General features: G+C 40.4%; 1 pseudogene; it reads left to right on the top strand.

Moving 5' to 3' along the window:
• Positions 1-15,551: 15,551 nt before the first annotated feature.
• On the top strand, positions 15,552-15,670 carry LOC120616922 (uncharacterized; annotated as a pseudogene).
• Positions 15,671-22,137: the final 6,467 nt, after the last annotated feature.

Here is a 22,137-nt window from a genome sequence, read left to right as displayed (position 1 = left end):
TGTTAAACGTACTCAAGCCAAGAAAAATTACTGGAAGGGAATGCACCGAAATCTTAGCCACGGCAGTCCTCAGGTGCTCTATTATTCAAATTTTCTATAATAAGCATATACAATGTCTATAATGGTAAGTACCCCATGAGTGGCTATAGGAATTGATGGTGCTTAAGATAGGACATGTGCACACAGTAGGCCCTCAATACATATTATCTCATTTTTATCAGGAAAAAATAAAATTTACCTCACTACTGTGTGACAGGAAAAAGGTGGCAGTGGGGAGTCGCCTCTCCATCCCTAAACATGCAGGAAGTTTCATGGCTTTCTTTACCGCCCCCCACACCTCCTTCCGACCCCTAATGACGTGGATGTTTTTGCCAAAGGAAGATCTCAGAGAGTTATATTGACCAGATGTCAAAGAGAAGTAAACCCCAAGATAGATCTAGAAAACTAGAAGGTGAGAAGGAGAGGCTAAGAGGTGACAAGAATTTCCAAAAGAAGTTCCATTGATACTGCTGCACTGGGCAGGGACCAGTTCTGGGTGGTCTCCCTCTCAGGACAGCAGGGGAATGGAAGGAGATGAGTAAGAGCTTGGGCTCTGCTCTCCCACAGACCTGGGATGTGAATCCTAGCTCTGCCATACGGACAAGTTACTCAATTTCCTTTGGCCTCAGTTTCTTCATCTAGAACATGAGGGATGACGATAACGAGCACCGTGTCATGATGCTGTGGGGATTACAAGAGATACCATGCCTTCAGAGTAGCACAGTGCCTGGCGTGCAGTGGGATCTACACCCTAAAATCCCTGTATAATTATGTGTGCTTGTGAGTGCTTCAATGCGTGTTGCAATATACACGGAGTAAATTTGCTTATTAAAAGGATATCTTTGCAATACCTACTGAAACGTGTCACCATCTATAAAACTGGCAAATAATATTTCCCCATGTTGGTGAGAATGTGGAGAGATTGACATGCCTTCACCATTGATAGGAATATGAGTGGCGCAATCTCTGGGAAAAGCTGTTTGACAACCAGGTCCCTTAACTATGTCCACTCTGAGGCCAAGCAAGATGGGCAGAGAAGTCAGGTGGTGGTAAATGTTGAGCAGATATGGGAGCAGGCTACCTGGTGGAGGTGAAATGCAGAAACTAGGACGGATCCGTGGAATGGACAGATCTTTAAGGAGTCTCACACCTTCCAGGGAAGCAGTATAAAATATGTAGTCAAGTCTCAGGCAATTGTTAGAATGTTTATCTTTTAAGACTGGAGACACACACAATAAATGTATCTCCAACTTCCAACTGCATACCCCCACCTGGAGGTCTCAAAGGCATCTTCACCTTAGCGCACCATGATGGACATATGGACTGACCATGCTGCCCACTCAAAATTGTTCCTCTCCCAGCATTCAGTCTCAACGACAACAAAACAGATACCACAACTTACCAGCTGTTGAAGCCCCAAACCAAAGAGTCATCCTCGATTTCTGCTTTCCGTTCACCAGCACCACCCCAAACCCCCATGTCCAATTGCTCAACAGGTCCTGTTTCTTCTGCTACCAAAATATGTCCTGAATCTAGTCACTTCTCTCAGTTTCCACTGCTACTGTCTGATTTAGGCCACCATTATTTCCTACCTGGATTAGACTTGTCAATTATCTTATTTCTACTCTTAATCCTTCTAAGCCATTCTCCAAGGAACAGCCTGGATGCTCTTTTAAAAAATATAAATCAGATTGACTCATTCGATAGATCAGATTAAAACTCATCCATTTCTTTACGTTGTTTACCTCTTTATCCACTATCCATCTTGCCCTCACCCACCACCCTGCAGACACACAAAGCCTTCTCTCTGCTTCATAGACATAGTGCACTTTCCCCCTTGCTCTTCCCTCAGCCTGGAGGGCCTGGTCACGCGCTCTTCTCAGTCTTCGGGTCTTTCCTCAGAGAGATCTTCCCTTGCTAGACCAGCCGAAAGAGGCCCTCTTGTCACTATTACAATACCTCGTTCAATTTCCCTTGCAGCACTAATCTCCATCTGAAATTCTGTTATTCGTTTGTTTACTTGTATTTTGCTTGTGTTCCCCCATACACATGCCACTAGAATGTGAGCCCCATGAAGGCAGAAGCCCACTTACCTTGTTCACTAATTATCTTCAGCACCCAGTTCATGAGAAGTGCTCAGTAATTAGTAGAGAATGAATATCTGGGTCACACAAGGTTGTGGCACCTCCCACTCCAGTGTCCTCTGGTCATTTACAATTTCAATGCTGGTGGTGAGAGGAGGCAGAAAAGAAGGACAGACACAGGCCATTGGTTCTGATAGATGAGAATGAATGCTTCTTGTTTAACCAAGAGTGGAAGCACAGAAGGGCTCAGGATTTGGTCTGGGCTTGTAGATCAAGGTGATGGCAAGATGAGAGGCTAAAGCTTCTGTATTCTTGGCACTTGCCCGGGTGATTTCTCCACATGTATCTTATCGCCATCTCTACGGTGTTATTTCACAATGGTATACAAAGGATGAGAATTAACTCCATCCCAAGGGAACTCCTCTTGGAACATCTGGTCACATGGCATGTAGGAATTTGATTAATGAATAAGTGTTCAAATGATGATATGTCAAAACATCACTGGCCTGTGCGGCAGAGCTGGGATCCCTTAGCCTAGTATTCACAGCTCTCTGAGACTCTTTAGCAGCCTCTTTCCAGATCCGAGATCAGTCTTGACCTCAATTTCCCCATCTGTACAATAAGAAACAAATAATCAGCGAAGTCCCTTCCAGCCCTGATGTTTTAGAATGCTTCTCTTAGACATGAGTTTCTTCCTCCAGACAAGTTGATCTATTTACTGTACCCCACCTACATATAAACCTAAAAATATTTGCTTTTGCTTACACTGGTCCTCTACTAATAATGATGTCATTTTCTCTCTGCTCTTAGAAATACTATGTAGCATTCAATGATTAATGGAATTTCTATTCCCACTCTTCTTCCTTTTTTGTCCCAGCTGAAAATATTTCTTTTTTATAAACTCTTGGACATTTATTGTATAATCTAGTAGTTGGTAAACTACAGCCTGCAGGCCAAATCCAGGCCATGAGCCAAATCGGTTTGCTTTTGTAAATAAAGTTTCATTGGAATACAGCCATGCCAATTCATTTATGTCTTGTCTATGGCTGCTTTTACTACGATGCTACAAAGGCAGAGTTGAGTAGTTGTAACAGAAACAGTATGGCTCATGAAGCCTAAATATTTACTGTCTGGCCCTTTATTGAAAAAAAAAAAAGTCTGCTAACTCCTGGTTAATCCAGGCTGAGATTTAGACAGGTCAACATAGCGTATCTTCTTAAAGCATCAATTTTACTAGAAGACTGGGGGAGAGAGAGATGGTAAATAGAATATAAATGTGGACATTAAAGCAAATATGTTTGTATTATGAAGTGGAATCCAGTATTGCATGAAATTATAAGTTAAAATCTCGAACATGACCAATATTCCAAGCTTGGGAAGGACCTCTTCGCATTGTTGCTGCTACTTCACTGTTATTTTGATGTAAAATTTAGGAAGCCACCCATCTATACTACTTAATTTGAGATGAAAGCACATACTGTAAGGTTTTTGTATTCTTATCACTTCTGACACCGTGCTTGACTATAAGAATTCCAGAAGGGCTGGGTCATTTATCAAGGTAAATCCTAAAATGTCCTCATCTATTAGGATGGTTAAGGGGTCCTGCCTGATGGACCAGAGAATTTGATCTGCAGAGGCCTCATCTACTGTGACCAGTGGCTTATTAGACAAAACATCTAATAACATTTTGTTATAATAATAATATTTGCAGTGATGCCATTACACATTCAAACCACAAATTAGTTCCTTCCTGAGCCGAAGGCAGAACCAATCTTATAAGTGAATAAGTGATGACCTAGTTGTTTTATTTTTGGCTTTGTTTGTATTTTTCTCTTCCTTTATTTTATTTATTTGTTTATTTACTTAGGAGGATAAAAAGAGAGAGGAGATACTACAAAATTTATTTCATCCCTGGCTACTGACACCACCATTAGCATCCCCCTCCCCGCCATCTCCCTCACCCCAAAGCATATCTCTCTGACTTCGGAAATGGGAACAATCCCTATTGCATAAAAAGGTGACTAGTTTGTTGTTTAATGTTATCTTTGTTTTGTTTTTAGAAGGTAAACTCCCTAAAAAAGTGTAACACATAAAGCTACTAACCTCTTAGTAAGAATCAGGAGGTAGTTTGGGCATTGGGAGCGTGGGAAGAAAGGCAGCCCCAGACTCTCAGGATTAGAAGACCTAAGGCTAACCCCAGTTTTGCCATTGGCCTGCTGGGCCAGCCTGGGCAAGGCACTTGCCACTTCTGCACCTTCATTTTTCTTTCCTGCAATATGAAAGTAAGAAGGTGGGTCATCTCCAGGAGTATTTCCGGCTATAAGATTCTACAGTTCAAGGCAGCGTAATTAAAGGAAAGATCAAGGTTGTGACTACATGAATAGATCTTGAAAACATAAATCAGATCGGAACAGGTTAGTTGCAAATGACTTGTACTGCATGATCCCACTCTTTTAATTTAATGTTTGGAATAGGTAACATAGTCCATCCACATTGCTCGAAAATATTTCTTAAGGACTACATTTAAAAGTCTCCCCCCTTTCTCTCATCTCAACTCTCTTTCTCTCACATGCAAAATTATTATTTTTCATATGTAAACTTTAAGAGTTTCTTTATGCACATACAAAAATAGATACATGGGCTTATTTTCCCCTTTGCTACACAAAAGGTAGCATACTATAAATATTTTTCTATACTTTGCTTTTTTTCACTTAATATGCATTGGAAATTTTTTCATATTAGCACGGAGAGTGTCTCCATTTTTTTTTTATACCTGAAGAGGATATACCGTAATTTATTCAACCAGTCCCCTATTAACGTTTGTGTGACCGTATAAACCTTCACTTGTTTAAAATGATTTTTGCTCTCTTGTTCTCCTTGCTTTAAACTGGCCTTGTGCTCACTTGATTTTTTTTCTTCTCTTATCCTTCTGCATAATGCACAGCCATTCCCTTAATCATTAAGCCCTTAGGTCAGCATCAAACAGTCTCAAGAACAAAACCTCAGGTCTGTTGACCACAGAAACAGAGTTTCAGTCAAACTGATAACATCTTAACCTCAGTTGTGTTTTAGCTCCAGATCCATGAAGGCAGAACCACCCTACTGGCATCTCCCTGAGACTAGACAGACCGATACCATGACTGACAAAAAGACCATGATGCAATGACCACATCCTCCTACCCAAGCTGCCCTAGTCAATCAGTAGAGCCCATTACCCCATCTCCCTTAGCTATCATGACTAATGAGTTTTCCTCTATGCAGTCTATCTACTAGGGGCCATTGAGGATCCAAGTCTTAAGAGCACTAGCTCACATGTGTCTACAGGTTTGGCACCATTTCCTTAAATAAACCTCTACTTTCTTTGCTGCAAACTCCTGTCGGTGTCTCCTTTGGCTTTGCCTGCATTTTGTGCAGGCAAAATGCACCCCTTGAGTTTGGTAACAGTCGTGTGGATTGTTTCTGGTCTTTTTTTTAACAAGCCATACTTCAGTGAATAACCTTGAACACATGTGCTTTTGAACATGTACAAATATATCTATAGACAAATTTCCAAAAGTGAATTGTCTTTTGTAATTTTGTAATTTTGCATTTTTGATAAAGATTGTCAAATTGCCCTTAACAAAGGTTATACCAATTTATTCAGCCACAAAGTTTGAGTGCCTCTTTACCCACAGCCTCTTCTACACCTTGTGTTACCAGATCTTGAATATTGACCAATTTGACGGGTTTTAAAAATGGCATCTCAAAGTAATTTTAATTTGTATTGCTCTTTTGATGAATGACATAGTGAATCTTATAGTTAATAGCCATTTGTATTTTTTCTCTGTAATTAATCACTTTTAGCCCTTTTTCATATACGTAAAATTTTAAAACACACAGTACTACATATCGTTTATGGCCATGGACACACATAGTGAAGAATGGGGAGAACACTTGCTAACCTCAATTGAGAGACTGCCTCTGGATAGGCAGGCAGAAGAATGAGACAGGGAGAGACACGAAGTGCCTTCCACAAATCTGTGAACCAGAACCTGAGTCTCTGCCCTATCACACATGCTCTATGATCTTTGACAATTCTCCTAGCCTCCCTCATTCTCAATTTCAACATCTATAGGATATAGATAATGCCTACCTTGCAGAGTTAGTGTAATGACTAAAGATAATCCCTGTAAAATTGTGATTAGTACATCATTGTGGCTCAACAGTCATAATTGTTATTCTTAATTCGGTTATTATTATTAAAATGTATGTAATGCCTCAAGCCAAAAGAAAGGTCTGATGACTTTTCTTGGCTCAACTACCTCTTTTTCATGTTGGGTTTCCCAAGGAGTCTTCTTGATGATACCATGCTAATGGTTTCAACCTCTCTAACTCCTTTCCCAAATGTCCTCCCAGAGCTTCCCTCATTGGCATGACTGGTGTAACTGGGAAGCCCAAGTATGAGAGAAGCTAGGGTGCGGTCAGAGGAGGGAGGAGGAGTTTCCTCTATGTTGCAACCCCTATTCCCAAGAGCTATGACCTTGATTAGCACCAAATGGGACTTCAGCTTCCCACTGTGGCATCTAGAAGGTCCAAGCCCAACACACCCCTTCTCTCAGAGCAAACCTTGAGCAAGAGTCTTCCCCACCATCCCACTGTAGGGATGACACACAGGAGAATTGCAACGATCGTTTACCTGAAACCTGTATGTAATTCCCAGGGCCTTGGAAGTGGCCATTTCCTCTCTCTTACCTGCATTACATCAGCAGGCAGCTGATTGCCCCACCTACCCCTCAAAGCAATGGGATTTCAGCCTCAGGTTGCCTCATTTCCCCAAACAAGAGAACCAGAAAAAATACTCCTTTATAGGGGAGATTAGAGCAGTGAGCTTTGTACATTTCTTTTTATCTCTTTGGGTTATTTCCTGAGTTGAAATGGTTTATATTCTTTTTCATTATTTTGATCCTAAAACATCAGAAAAATAGAGAAGAGAGGAGAGAGGAAGAAAAGAAAGGAGGAAGGACGATGGCAAAGAGAAAAGGCTTGAAACAGATAGCATCTTAGCAATGTAACTTATTAGACTCTCTGGAGAGGAAGCTCTGAAAGTGACCTAAAGGTCTGCATTGGACACCACAGGTTCCTGACAAGGGGCTGAACCTGCTGTAAGAGCCAGTGACAGCACACACAGCCAATGCCAGGTGCTGGTTGTACCTAAAGTAATGCCTACTCTGATAACTTTGGAAGCTTTATCAAGCCAGCAAAGGCAGCATCCTTCAATTATTGGCAGTAATGAACCAATATCAATCCATCAACTAATTGATAAAAATCATGGAGGTATTATGATTATTCATGGAAGGCGAAGAGTGCTTTCTCCTTCACAGAACTGATATGAAGGAAAATTGTAAGACACTCAAAGTTTAACTTTGTTGGCATTGTGAAGATTTCTTTCTTCATTTAGCACCCTGAATTCCATAAAGCCAGGAACCACTTGCCGAAGCATCCCTCACAGGCCTGCCAATGCCTCAGCTCTCCTCCCATCATCCAAATTTCTCTTTCCTTAGCCTCAATTCCCAAAGCTCTTGCTTGGAGACAACCATCTGCTCTGGAAAACCAATTCATTCTAAAATGATAATGAATGCTTTGGTAGGCAGAATGATAACCCTCCAAAGATAGTCATGCCCTAATCCCCAGAATTTTTTAGTCTTTCACGGGGGCTATGTACCTGGGATTAAGTTTAAGGACCTTGACAGGGTGAGTATCCCACATTCTGCAGGTGAGCTCAGTCTAATTACTTGAGTCATTTAAGGTGAAGAACCTTTCCCTGTTAGAGAGATGAGAGGTATGGAGAGTTGCTGACTTAGAAGATGGAAGAAGTGGTCACAGTCAATGCGGGAGGCCTCTCAAAGCTGGGAATGGCCTTCAGTGATAGCCAGCAAGGAAACAGGACCTCTGTCCTGCAATTGTAACCATGCAAATCTTCACTTGTTTGAAATGACTTTTTCTCTTCTCATTCTCCCTGATTCAAATTGGCCTGGGGCTCACTTGCTTCTTTTCTTTCCTTAGCCTTTTGCATACTGTCTGGCCACTCTCTTAATCATTAAGCCCTTAGGTCAACATCAGACAGTTTTAGGAGCAAAGCTTCAGGTCTGTTGACCACAGAAACAGAGTTTCAGTCAAACGAAAGATAACACCTTGATCTCAGTAGGTTTCAGCTCAGGCTCCTGAAGGAAGATCGACTTTACTGGCACCTTCTTGAAACCAGACAGAACAAGGCCATAACTGACATCAAGACCTGAAGCAATGATCAACTGCCCCCTACTCTAGCCCCGACCAATCAGTAGAGCCCACAACCCCAATCCCCCTTAGCTACCATGGCTCATGAGTTTTTCCTTACATTTATCTATCCTCTAGAGGCCATCGAGGAGCCAGGTCTTGGAGCACTAGCTCACCTGTATCTCCAAGCTTGGCACCATTTCCTTAAATAAACCTCTTCTTTGGCTTTGACACATACAGACAAAGCGAACCTCTTGTGTTTGGTAACACAACCTCAAGAAAATGAATTTTGCTAACCATCAAAATGTTCAAGGAAACAGTTCCTTCCCTAGAACCTCCAGTACTGTACACAGCTCTACTGACACCTTGATTTTAGCCTGGTGAGAGCTGTTATTATATTTGTGGAAATTTATTTTCTAGCAATATAAAACTCATACAGATGCTAACATGAGACTTAGTCAGTGAGGCTTTCAGTTAGTGTTTTCTGAAGCAACTATTATAGTCCTAGATGAGAAAACAAATCTTGTATATTTTGCAACAGGGAGATTGCTTTACAATTCATGGCCAGATGTATCATCTACTTTGTTCATTCACCTGTCACATAAATATTTATGGAATGGCAATTACATAGCAGGCACATAGCTCCCTACATGTATGGTTCCTTCTAGATCATGTTTACACAGATGAAGTCAGTCAGACAGTCAATAAATATTCACTGAGCATCTACTATGTATTAGGTATAAGGGCACCTCAATTGAGATTCACTGAAAGGGTCTTTTAGCTGCCTGGGAAGGCTGTGAAGCTTGAAATCCTAAATTTTGCAAAGGAAGATTCTGATTCTGTCTTCACAAGAGCTAGGAGGTATTACTGTCTCCCTATTACATACACAAAAACTTAGGCTGAGAGAGACCAATTGGACAAGTCACGCTGCCTGTAAGTGATGGAACTAAATTTTTTTTTTATTTTTAATTATGGCAAAATAGACATTACATGAAATTTACTATCATAGTCATTTTTAAGTGTACAGTTCAATAGGATTCAGTACATTCACATTATTGTGCAACCAATTTCCAGAATTCTTTTCATCTTGCAAAACTGAAACTCTATACCCATTAAACAATTCCCCACTTCTCTCCCCAGCCCTCAACAATCACCATTCTACTTTCTGTATCTACAAATTTGACATTTTAGGTACCTCTAGGGACTATACATGTTGTCTATTTGTGCCTGGCTTAGTGCACTGAGAATAATGTCCAAAGTACATCGAGTTGTAGCATGTGCCAGAATTCCCCTCCTTCTCAAGGCTGAATAAATATTCCATTGTATGAATTCACAAAATAGCCACAAAATAGAAGCTACTAAACTGTCCATTGATGATGAGTGGATAAACTGTCCATTGACGATGAGTGGATAAACAAAATGTTTATCCACTCATCGTCAATGGACAGTTTAGTTGTTTCTATTTTGTGGCTACTGTGAATATTGCTGTTATGAACATAGACATACATATACCTCATCAAGACCTTACTCTTACTTCTTTTGGATGTATACCAATACAGTTGGAATTTGAACACAGATCTCTCTGACTCTGATGTCCATTCTCTTTTCAGGATGCCACATAGCCTGGGGTGACGTTATGGCTTCCCGTGCTGCAACTAACCAGAAACACAAAATTTTTTGCTCACATTCCATTCTACACAGGTCAAATAGAACTAGTTTTATTCTATAATTTTCCATTGACTAAAATAAATCAGGTATACCACACTAGGAATAAAAGTCAAACTCCTTGATCTGGCCACTGGCTACCTTCCTAACTTCATTTCCAACCATCTGCTATGCTCCAGTTATGCTGGCCTTGTTTCTAGTCTTCAAACACATCAAGCTTGTTCCCACTTCAGGGCCTTTGCATTTGCTATACATTCTCTCTAGGACTTTATAACTGGCTCTTTCTCATCATTCAAGTCTTGGTTCAAATGTGACCTCTTCAAAGAGGCCTTCCCAGACCACCTTTTGTAAAGTATACTTCCTACCACCATCTTTTTCATTGTTCAGTTTATTTTCTTCATAACTGGCTAAAATTCATTTTGCTATTGCTGTTGTCAGGTTTTTTATTGTCTCCCTCACAGGAATGAAATTTCCACACAGAGATCTTATATGTCTTATTCTCCTAGTATCCCCATAACATAGAACCATGCTTGACACATAGTAGGTGCTTATGAAATGTTTGTTGAATAAAGGAATGCATAACAATCTTGTTTATTTTATCAAAAGAAAAGAAAAGAAAGAAACAGTGTAAATGTCCATCAGTGAAAAATGGTTAAATGAATATATATAATATAATCAGTATGCTATAATTCTAGTTTTGTAAAATGTCAACAATGTATGTCTGAATGTTTAGAACTACTCACCAGCAGTTATGCCTGGGGAACAAGATGAGATAAAGGAGAGATATTTTCTCTTCACTTTAAACATCCTGTATTGTCAGAAATTTTACAATTAGCTTCCACTGCTTTTGTAATTTAAAAAAAAAAAAACTATTTTGCAGAAGTATTTAAAGGAAAAGTATAATAATGTTTGCCATTTACTTTAAAAAATATTTTAAAAATAACATGGGTTGGCAGATGGATAGAGGATTAGATGGTCGGTTGAATATGTGATTAAGAAAGTATAGGAAAATCTCCCTTGTAGAATCCAGATGGTGAGTATATGGATGCTGACTGTACAAGTTTACAACTTTCTATATGTTTGAAAATGTTCATAATAAAATTGGGGTAGAAATCTTACTATTTATTCAATGCACATTTCTCAAATACCTATTATGTGTCAAGTATGTACTGTAAGTTTCCTAGTCTTATTGTCATGCTGCTACAGCGGCTTCTAAACAGCATTTGGATCAAAGGCCATCATCATGCCCCCTCACCTTCTTTCTGCCACCAGTTACACCACAAGCTAGTCCGCAGCCTTCCTAGCACCCTAGAAACTCAAGACTCATCAATGAGCCTACTTTTGGATTTAAGATCTCCCTATATTTTAAAGGGCCCCATGACTCAGATGTGGATTGGGCCAAAGTGTCAAAGAATCTGTATTTGTTCAAGTGCAGCAGGAAACACATACTTAAAACAATTAACTGAAGAGAGTTAGATGAAGAGACTATGTCCAGAGGTGTAGGCAGAGTTAAGGAGGAAGATGGAAATGACTATACACTCAAGAAAGACACTACCATCCTTAGGCCTGAAGGAGCCAGGGGAGACTAATGTTCTTTGAGCCCAGCCCAATGAAAGCTGTGAGTACAAGGTTGTAGGGAAGGGAGCAGTAGGGGATCAATGCCTCTACTTCTGTCTTTCCCACACTGCCATTTCCTGCTGATGCCTCCCACTGCCAAACCTCACTGGATGCCAGAGAGCAGATGCATCCAAGTGACACTATCTTTGGAGGTCAGCATCTCAGGGCATGAAGCTAGTCTGAGCCTGGATCTGGGGTGAGGCAGAGGAAGGAGCAGCAATTAGGGGGAAAAAAATTTTTAAAGACAAAGTATTATAACTGGAAGAGACTTGAATCAAACTAATCTTATAACTATCATCCAGTATAGGTCACTTAGAGGATGAAGGATGTTATTATTAATAATTACACCAGATCTACAAATAAAACCACTCTACTTTAATCATCTATTTCAATCCCCACAATTTGCAGATGAGGACACTAAAGAGATGCAGAGAGGTAAGGTGACTTGAGGAAGGTTGCATGGTAGGTCAGACATAGAGGTAGAAAAAGCCTCGACCGCTGATACCTAGGCTGGGGCATTTAATTCTTTACCACTTGGTCATGCTGGGGCTCAGTGAAACACACCCCCAGTCTGCTGCAATGCCCACATGACTCTGAGAAAAAGAGAGTTCATTTTCTGTCCCAAGAAGCATGCGATTTAGAGCTCATCTTTTTTTCTTATTTTTTCTTCCCCTTTTTTGTGGTCAAATACTGGGCTAGCTGGAGGGGAAGCACTCAGGCGTCTGGGGTTTCACTGCTCATTCATTACATAAGTGAAAGCTCTACAAAGGGGAGAATGAATGCAAAGTAGGACCATCTGACAAGCTCCTTGTCTGGTCCCCAGACTGCCTCATTCACCCTCAGGGCTTGGTTCTGGGAAATACCCATTCAGTGTATTCCTTGTCCGACAACTATTTCTTGAGCATTGGCTAGGTGCCAGGCATCGCGTTATGCATATATATGGTGTATAAGAATGGTTGAGAAAGACCTGGTCGTTGCCGTCATGAAGATCCCATGATGGAAGCAGGTGGGTGTCAGATAATGAACATACATACAAATAAATTAATAACAGACCTGGTTAGTGCTAGAAAGGAAATAGAGTGCTTTGACGAATAGTGATAATAGCTGACATCTATTAAAGTCATCCTTTGTCCACACCACTTTGTGAGGATGATATTATTATATATCTCTATCTCATTGATGTGGTAACTGAGGGATAGAGAGATTAGGGGATTGCCCAAGGCCAAACAGCTGATATGTGTCAGAGCTGAACTTGAACTCAAGAAGAGTCCTGCTTCAGAGGCTAGGTCTTTAACCACTAACTATCTTGGGCAGTGGAGGCTCAGAGGGGAGTGCATGCTTTCAATAAGTCAGGGAAGGCCTTTCTAAGGAGGTGCCATAGAAGCTGAGATGAGGCAAAAATGCCACAAGAGCTGGCAGAAGAATGTTCTAAGCAAAAAAAATGGACAAAGGTGGGAAAGAGGCTGGTGTGTTCTATAATCTGTCAGAAGGCCTGTGCGATTGGTGCTGAGTTGGATTTTATTCTAGGTGTACCTTAGAAAGTGTCTCTGCAGACAAGTATTTTCACACTTAAACTGTCAAACAGCCTGGTCATGCCAGTCAAGCAAGCGTTATTATCCATGTTGTACAGAACATCGTACACTGATTTGGGGAACCTAGGGGCAAAGGTGAGACTGGCCCCCATGACTTTGGACTCATGTCAAATGCTCTTTCTACTCAATCTCCCTGCTGCGGAACTAGTGGCCCCTTAACTACAATGCACCACTGTATCTCCAGCACCTCCTCCTTCTCCTCCCATCTCAGAATTTACCTTTCTGGCAGCTTCAACGACAGAAATTCTAGGAGAATCTGATAAACAAATCTGTTCTCATCTGGTAATGGGTAATAAAGCTCTACAGTCAACATGTTTTTACATCCCTGTGAAAACTTACAGCAGCTTTCCTTTCTTCTAGTCATAAGATTAGCCTCCAGTTATTAGCATTTCCTCTACCAAAGTAGAAGCCATTAGTTGATTAATGGGCTATTCCCAGAGAAGCCAGCCAGAGTGTGAGCTTTGGGCCTTTGGTTAACAGGTAGAAGTTTGCAAATGCCAATCAACCAAGCACTGTTCAAATCAGCTAATTCCTTGTCTGTGAAGACAATTTCATCCACCTTCAAAAAGCAGCCCCAGGAGATGGAGCAGCAGGCCCAGCTCCTCCAGGGCTCTTGGCTCTGCAAGTCCTCACTACCTTCCTCTGCACCTCAACTTGTCCCACTTCCTACCTTGACATTGGGGTCCAGACACACCAGACCCTTCAGAGCTCTGAGAGCACATCATGTGATTTCGCACCTCCATGCTGCCTGCTTGTGACACCCTCCCCGTCTTCTTCACCAAGCTCTCTCCTTGACACCTGCCAAAACACAACCCAGATACAATGCACCTAGGAAGAACCCCCTGACACAGTCTTGCTGAGCCTGTGTTACATGCCCCTTCTCTGTGCCTTAGTAATCAAAAGGAATAACATTCTTTGAGTGCCTATGATATGCCACACACTGTGTTAAGCACAATACATGGATCGTCTCAATGCGATAGCAATTCAAAGAAACAGATTCTCCCATCCTACCATTTCACCGCTAAAGAAAGTGAATCACAGTAACGTGCCCACAGCTGAGCAGAAAGTGCTGGAGGTGAGGTACGAACCCAGACAGTCACCATCCACTGTGCTCACCATCACAGTGAATATTTACTGGGCATTTACAGTATACCTCCCTTAGCTCTAACCCATTGACACACATTTTTTCCTTTCATTTAGACAACAGTTCTATAAAATTTAGGTAGATGTTATTAAGTCCATTTTGGAGGTGACAAAATTGAGGCTCAGGAAGCTTTAATTATCTAGCTAAACCTGGCAAAGTGCCAGGCATTCCACTTGCTCCTCTGCTTCAAGCAATGGTGGTGCCAATCTCCATGCCTGGGAAACCCAAGGCAGGAACCAAATTAAACCTGGAAAGTGAAGTCAGCAGAGTACCTGAGCCAGGGCTGGCTGCCAACTTATGCAAAACAGCCTGCCTCCCAAGTATTGCAATTTGAGGAATTACCTTACATCTCCACCCTCCCTACCCTCCATAAGGTTATTAATGTCAGTGAGAGGTAAGGCTTGCCATGCCCATGCCCCTAGGACAATGAGTACGCTGGCTGTTGGGGAAGTCAATCTCTGGGAACCTCGGTTTCCCCATCTGTACAGCGTAAATCATGCTGCCTACCCCTATATGGGGGAGCTGACAAGAGGGACAAATATAGGAATAAACAGGAAGGCCCTTTTGTAAACAGTAAAACATTGTACAAACCCAGGATAGCACATGTATTTATTTTTCTGGAGCCTCAGCTTCCACAATTATGGAAAATTCCTTCCAGATCCCACATTTTATATCCATTACAATCTTTTATATACTCAATTATAAACCCTTAATGAAAGGTTTTTTCAGAAAAAAAAAAAGGCACTTTCCAAAATGGAAAAGCTGAGAGTAAGGCAGGGGTTCTATAGAAGAAGCAAGAGAAGGCCAAGGGTATGAAAGAAAAAACTCATAAGAACAAGATTACGGTGTTGTAGTTTGTAACCCTGGGGATGGAAGAAGGGAAAGAAGATTGGGTTTGTTTGTTTGTTGTTTGTTTGTTGTTTCCCTAAGGAGAGAATATCCAAGTTATAGGTAGTCTTCCTTCGTTTAGACATAAGAAATTAACAGTAGTTAATTCCTGTAGTTAAAGGGACTGGGACTCAGGGGGACAGAGACTTCCGCTCTTTACACCTTTCTAGTTTTTTTGTTTTGTTTTGCTTTGTTTTTTACCACAAATGTATTTTTTTGTTATTTTGAAAAAAGTGTATGTTTATTAGGAATTTCATATGTGATTAACTTTTCTACAGCCATGCCACCCTGAACAAGCCCAATCCCATCTGCTCTCAGAAGCTAAGCAAGGTCGGGCCTGGTTAGCACTTGGATGGGAGACCACCTAGGAAGACCAGGTGCTATAGGTGTAAAAATTAAAAAATAAGGGATTGTAAGCTGACAAGGATTTTGCAATCTGTGAGGTCAACCAAGGGCCTGCCAAAAAAAAAAAAAAAAAAATTTTAAGAAAAATTAAAAAATAAAAAATAAAATGTGATTAACTGAAATATTATTAAATTACTTTAAAATTGTCGTGGTCCCACCCCTCACTACCTCCCACCCCTCTTGGGGCCACCACATAATACAGAATCTAAAGGTTTTAGTCCAGTCATTAGACTCTGGTCATCTTATTGATGCCTCAGTTGGAGGGAAACAAGGCTAGGTTATGTGCCAGTTCCTGTCCAGCCTTGTGCTAGATGCTATCCCTAGGGTGTAGTTACAGAGATGCTGAGCACAGAAGTGTGTAATTCCCGCCATTTGTCAGTCCCTCAGGTCAAGATCAGAAGGCATGTATTTTGACCCAATTGTGGCATTAAGTCATGGGAGGAGTGGCCCATTAGCTAATTTACCCATTAATAGAGGTTAGCTTATCTGATTAGCTCATGCCACCACCCACTCCTACCAACAGAAAGCAGAGCCTGAAGAGAAGAGACAAAGGATGTGCTAGTTTTAATGAGAGACAAAAAAAATTAAACATTAAAGCACCCAAGGACCTAAGGGATGATCTAGTCAGGAGGCTGTAAACTGAAAAGCTCTAGCTTTATCTTATTTACTGGTACAGTAGTATGTTTTCTTTGCATCGCAACATCTTTACATGCACTGTTCATTTAACCGCCCTCCTCTCCATGTTATTCTTTTCCTGACTGCCTCACATGGCCATGTTATCTGATTGACCCACGAAGTGGACCTGCCAAGGCTGGTCTCCAGGCTTTTGGTACCTATCCTGGTGCCCTTTAGTTAAGGCTAAGTATCTAAAGGTTTTATCACTAGATGTCCCAAAGAGGTACAGGGCACCTAAAGAAGGAGATGCAAAAAGGAGTGGAAAAGAATTGGACAGTCAGCACGATCTCTCTGAATCTCAGAAACCTTTGAATATCTCCTATAAAATGGGGCTGATACTGCCTGTGGTAGAGTTTGGGGACAATCTGACCAGAGAAGGCATGTGAATTGCCTGGGATACAGAAGGTCTTCATTGAAAGTTTCTGTCCTTTCATTGCTTTTTAACACTCCTGCCTTGAGTCTCCACATCTCTTACCTGAAGAAGTAGGTAAAGAGCAAATATGATCAGGGGGCTTCAGAGAGGTGATCAGAGGCAGAGAATTAGGAAGTGATCTGCTCCTTGTCACTCAGGCAGGTGCTTCCATGACAGCTGTCACCCACTTATCCAAGCCAATATGGCAGTAGGGGCTATGCCACCAACTCTACCCAAGATCTGGGTGCTGCATGGTGTTGATACTATTTATATTGGCAACTGATTCTCCACAAGTGAGCCAGCCAATGGCAGGGACCTGTCACCATGAATAGGCCATGAGCATGCTCACTGGTTATTTTTCTCTGCTTTATTCTTTTGGAGAACAATACATCTCACAGCCAGATTCTTGGTTGTCTTCTAGGTAAGTTCGCTGTTGGCCCATGGACCCCAGTCACTTCAGCAACCTAGCTAAAACTTCAGTCAATGGGGGCAAAATGATCATTTGACACCATGGAAAGCTACCATCCAAGACTGGTCACTGTATGGCCTCATGAGCTGGGTGCCCCAAAAGACTGCTCAGCTGCAGCTGGTTGGTTCACCTACAGATTCCTGTGTCATGGGTTAGTCTCCTGTGCCCATCTGTTTGTTGGTGAAGATTTTCCCAGTTTTAAATGACTAAGTAATCAGATCACAGGAACCAGGGGGTTGGGGCCTAACTGAAATCTTGGCATTTTGGTCACTAGTAAATAGTGACCATACCTTACATCTGAGCCCCACCTCTTTTTTCTCTCTCTCCTTATGGTATTATCTTTCTTTGGATTTTCCATGGAGTTTCCTTTCTTAGTAGTTGGTTCCTTGGGTTTTTATTATTTTACACTAATTTCCTCTTTGTCACTAGCCTAAGTCTTACTCTTCCCTCTGCCTCTGCCTCCTCCACATTACTCTTTCTTCCTCCTTTTTCTCCTCCCTCTCTTCTTTCTGTAAACATCCCTTGAAATTCTTCTGTTCTTTATGAGAATTGAACAAATCTGTCAAAAAGAGAGATAATAGAGTTTATTGGTTAAAAGCAGAAGCTTTGGTGTCGGCGCTGAGTTGCCATTTAGTAACTGTGCAAAGTTGGGCACATGATCTAGCCACCCTGAACCTCAGTTTCCTTGTCTTGACAACAAATGCAATGAGACTCATTTTATGGGATCAATTGTAACACTGTGTATGTAAATTATTTTGTTAGTGAGGTGCCTAGCATATGATATACTCTAAATTTAAATTAGGGGGAGAAAGCTATTAATACAATCTTTCTTCTCTATCATGGTTTAAATCAACAGGGCTCCAACTGGGTTCCTTGAAGGACTGAGGCTCTACGACTTGCCAGGGATGGAAAAGTGTGGGGTGGGTGGCAACAGGCTTAGCCCTACTTAACTCCCACTTTTAAAACATCTATTTTCATTCTTTTGCATACTGGATCTCTGAATAATATTCTTAAGTAAGGGTCCCATTGACATGAAAAAAATTCTGGAACTGGTTTAAACTAATTTTTCACCTGTCCTTTTGCAAGAGTTTCCCTATCTTTGTTCATTCCAAATGAGTAGGTTCTTGACATGTAGAACCTACTAGATCATTGTTTTACTCCCTGTTGCTTCCTTGCAACTTGAAGCTTCCCTTTCTCCATTAAAAAGTGTAACTGATATTTCTGTTCTGTAAAGAACATGTAAAGGAATTTAGCCCGCCCAGCAGACTTTCTTCGGAGTTTGATTCATAGACCTTTGATTATCGGATTTGAAAGATAGTTATTAGGTGCTTGGTTTCATTTGAAGAAAGCTGCTGCCTATTTCCTTCACCATTTGAGAAATGTGGTTACACCCAGAATTTCACACTCAAGAGATAGTGGTTGTGAATTGAATCTGAAAAAATCTTCTTCATACTAGGCAATTTTGTTTCACAGCCTTAAAAAAAAAAAATTATCTTAAAAAAAAAAAGCCTGACCTTATTGAAAGCAGACCAGAAACAAAGGTCATTTGTATGACCCATAAGTTTCTCAATGATCCCCTGGAGGTTAAGACCCATTACTTGATGCTCACAAACATGTGTACAAGCTTCAGTGAGGTCTAGGCTTCTGGCAGATAAGTTCAGGTGCCTCTTTCCCACCTCCATATCTATTTTGTATCCTCACACTTATTGCAGGAAAGGTGCCTAGGCAGGAGAGAATCCTACATGGTTACTTGCCCCAGTGGTGAGCCCACATGAAAACACATGTGGTTCAGGTAGACCACTGTAAGATTAATGGTCATGAAAGACAACGTGTATAGACAACACTGCTTGAGGTCCAGGACACCAAGAGGGACAGTTGATTGAAAGCCAGTGGTAGCAGGGATGATAACAATATCATGTATCAGTGTATTTCCAGTGCCTAACACATTCCTGACACATAACAGACACTCAAGAAAGAGTTATTAAATGAATAAATGAATTTAAAAAGAGTTTGGGAAAGAGCCATTTTCTCTGCCTCCCCTACCTATTCCACAGTAGTCCACAGTGGGGCTGAGGGCCTTTCTGCTTTCCCTTCTGTTTCCCTCCAATTCATCTTCCATGCTATAGTAAGAATGATCCATTTGAAAGATAAATCAGATGTCACTCCCATGCTTCAAGCATCCACTAGGGCTTAAAACATAACCAAAATATTTGTTTTGGTCTACCAAGCCTGTGTGGTGTTGTCTCTGGCTAGCTCAGGGACCTCATTCTTTTCCTCTCTTCTCCTTATTCTCTGTTTTCCAGCCATGCTAACCTTTTGCCCGATCCCTGGACAAGCCAAGCTCATTTCTGCCTCAGGGCCTTTGCACTTGAAACAGCTTGAAACAGTCTTCTTCTAGAAAGTACCTCAAGAAAGGGTATTTTCTTGTCATTCAAGCCTCAAGTCAAGTGACGTCTCCTCAGAGTGGCCTCTCTTGAACACCTGTATAAAGTTGCTGCCTATTCATTCTCTATCACATCACCATTTTCTTGTTCTTCACAGCAGTAAGCACTTGGGAATTGTTTTCGCTCATATTTGTTCTTATGATTATTGTCAGTCATGTGTACTAGAATCCAAGCTTCTTCTCTATTATGTTCACAGTTGATAATTCTCCAATGCCAGGAACAGAACCTGGCACATTATGGGTGCTCGATAAATTTTTTTTAATGAACGAATAAATGCAGCCTTGGCATCCTGAGGTCTCTGCAACATCAAGTAAATTCTTCAGAAGCAGCAGATAGATGCCTCAAATAGAAGGGCCAGGAAGGAAAAAATATGAATAATAATAGCTAACATTTGTAGAGCATTTACTATATGCCAGACATCTTTTCAAGTACTTAATATTCATTATCCTTTATAATTCTCACATCCACCCTTGGAGGTAAGTTATTATTATTCCTAGTTTATAGATAAATAACTGGTAGAGAGTAAACAACATACCCTCTCACAAAGATAGTAAAGGAAAACCATATTCTGGGCCATAAAACTAATCTCAATAAACTTAAACAGATTAACAACATAGAAGGCCTGTTCTCTGACAACAGTGGACTTCAACTATAAATTAGCAAAAGAATGACTCAAAGAAAATTCTCAAATATTTAGATAATAAACAGCACACTTTTAAATAACTCACAGGTCAAAGAAGAAATCATAGGAAGAATTAGAAAATATTGTTATCTAAATTAAAATAATAATAAACCTTAAAATTTTGTAGGATGCAGATACAGCAGTGCTTATACAGAAACTGATAGCATTAAATGCTTCTATTAGATGAAAAGGTCTAAAATCAGTTATCTAAGTTTCCACTTTATGAAACTAGAAAAGCAAGAGCAAATTACCAAAGTAAATAAAAAGAAGGAAATAATAAAGATAAGAGCAGAAAACACTGAAATAAGAAACAGTAATGCAGTAAGCAAAATCGATGAAACCAAAAGCTGGTATTTTAGAAAAATCAATAAAATTTATAAATCTCTATGTGTACTGATCAAGAAAAAAAAAAAAACAAAGACCCAAATCATCATTGCTATGAATAAAAGAGGGACCATCACTGCAGATCTCTTATATATTAAAAAGAATATGGTAATATTATGAACAATTTTTGGCAATTGTGAAGAAAAAAAGGGGCCACATACTAAACCTGACAAGTTCAGGTGGGCCTATGTGCCAAGCTTGACAAACTTGAAGACCAAAAGTAACCATACAGGAAAGTCTGGACACAAAAATTCCTAACTGAAAGAAGGTCATGGTGGGTAGACATGTAGTTTCCTGGCAAAGGTCAGTCTTTACCTTAAATGAGCCTGTCTATTGCCTTTTTGCATCTAGGACACCACACCTTTAAAATGTCAGAGTAAATTTTCTTTTTCCAGACCTCTCGAAGGCACAACTGCTGCTACTGGAGCACAAGACCACAGAACCCCTCATTGTTATCTTATTGCCCACATACCATCTCTGTGTACTGTAAATGTTAATTATTAATTATCCTGTACCCACCAATGTTAAAGAAGTATGTGTCTCTCTGTTTTGCTCTTTATCCAATCCTAGAGATTTCTCGCTTTGCTTTCTCCTACCTGCTTAATCTACCAATGGATTTCATATAACCCTCCTTACACATCTTCCTTTGGTTCTTTGATTCTAGTGTATAAAATAAGCTGCAAAACTGCCATTCTCTGGAGCATTTTCTCAATCCTTTGAGATTTTGCTTCAGGGCATGGTCTCAAAATTTGGCTCAAATAAACTCTTATAAGACTTTTCTATAAGCTGGTCATTCTTTTGTCAATACAATAAATTTGACAACTTAGACAAAAGAGACAAATTCCTTACTAAAACTTATTCAAGAAGAAAAGGAAAACTTGAATGGCCTTATATCTATTAAAAAGGTTGTATTCATAATTAAAATCCTTCCCACAAAGAAAACTCCAGGGACAGATGACTTTACTAGGGAATTCCACCAAATATTTAAAGAATATACAATATCAATTCTACATGAACTCATCCAGAAAATAAAAGAGGAAGAAACATTTTCCAACTCATTTGATGAGGTCAGCATTTCCCTGATATTAAAACCAGATAAAAACATTAGAAAAATGTGAATCTAAACCTCCAAATCCTTGACAAAATATTAACAACCTGAGTCCGGAAAAAAAGATAACACATCATGACCAGTGGGTTTAGCCTAGGGATGGAATGTTGCTTCAACATTAGAAAACAGATTAATGTAATTCATCATGTTGACAGATTAAAAAATAAAAGCCATATGATCATCTAAATAGATGCAGAAAAATGATTCATCTAAAGTCAACATCTATTCATGATAAAAATTCTCAGCCATCTAGAAATATGGATGAACTTCCTCAATC

Source organism: Pteropus medius, unplaced genomic scaffold, assembly GCF_902729225.1.
Source record: "Pteropus medius unplaced genomic scaffold, Ma_sr-lr_union100, whole genome shotgun sequence".
NCBI lineage: Eukaryota > Metazoa > Chordata > Mammalia > Chiroptera > Pteropodidae > Pteropus > Pteropus medius.
The sequence above is the reverse complement of the archived record's forward strand: the minus strand, read 5'-3'. Positions and strand labels throughout refer to the sequence as shown.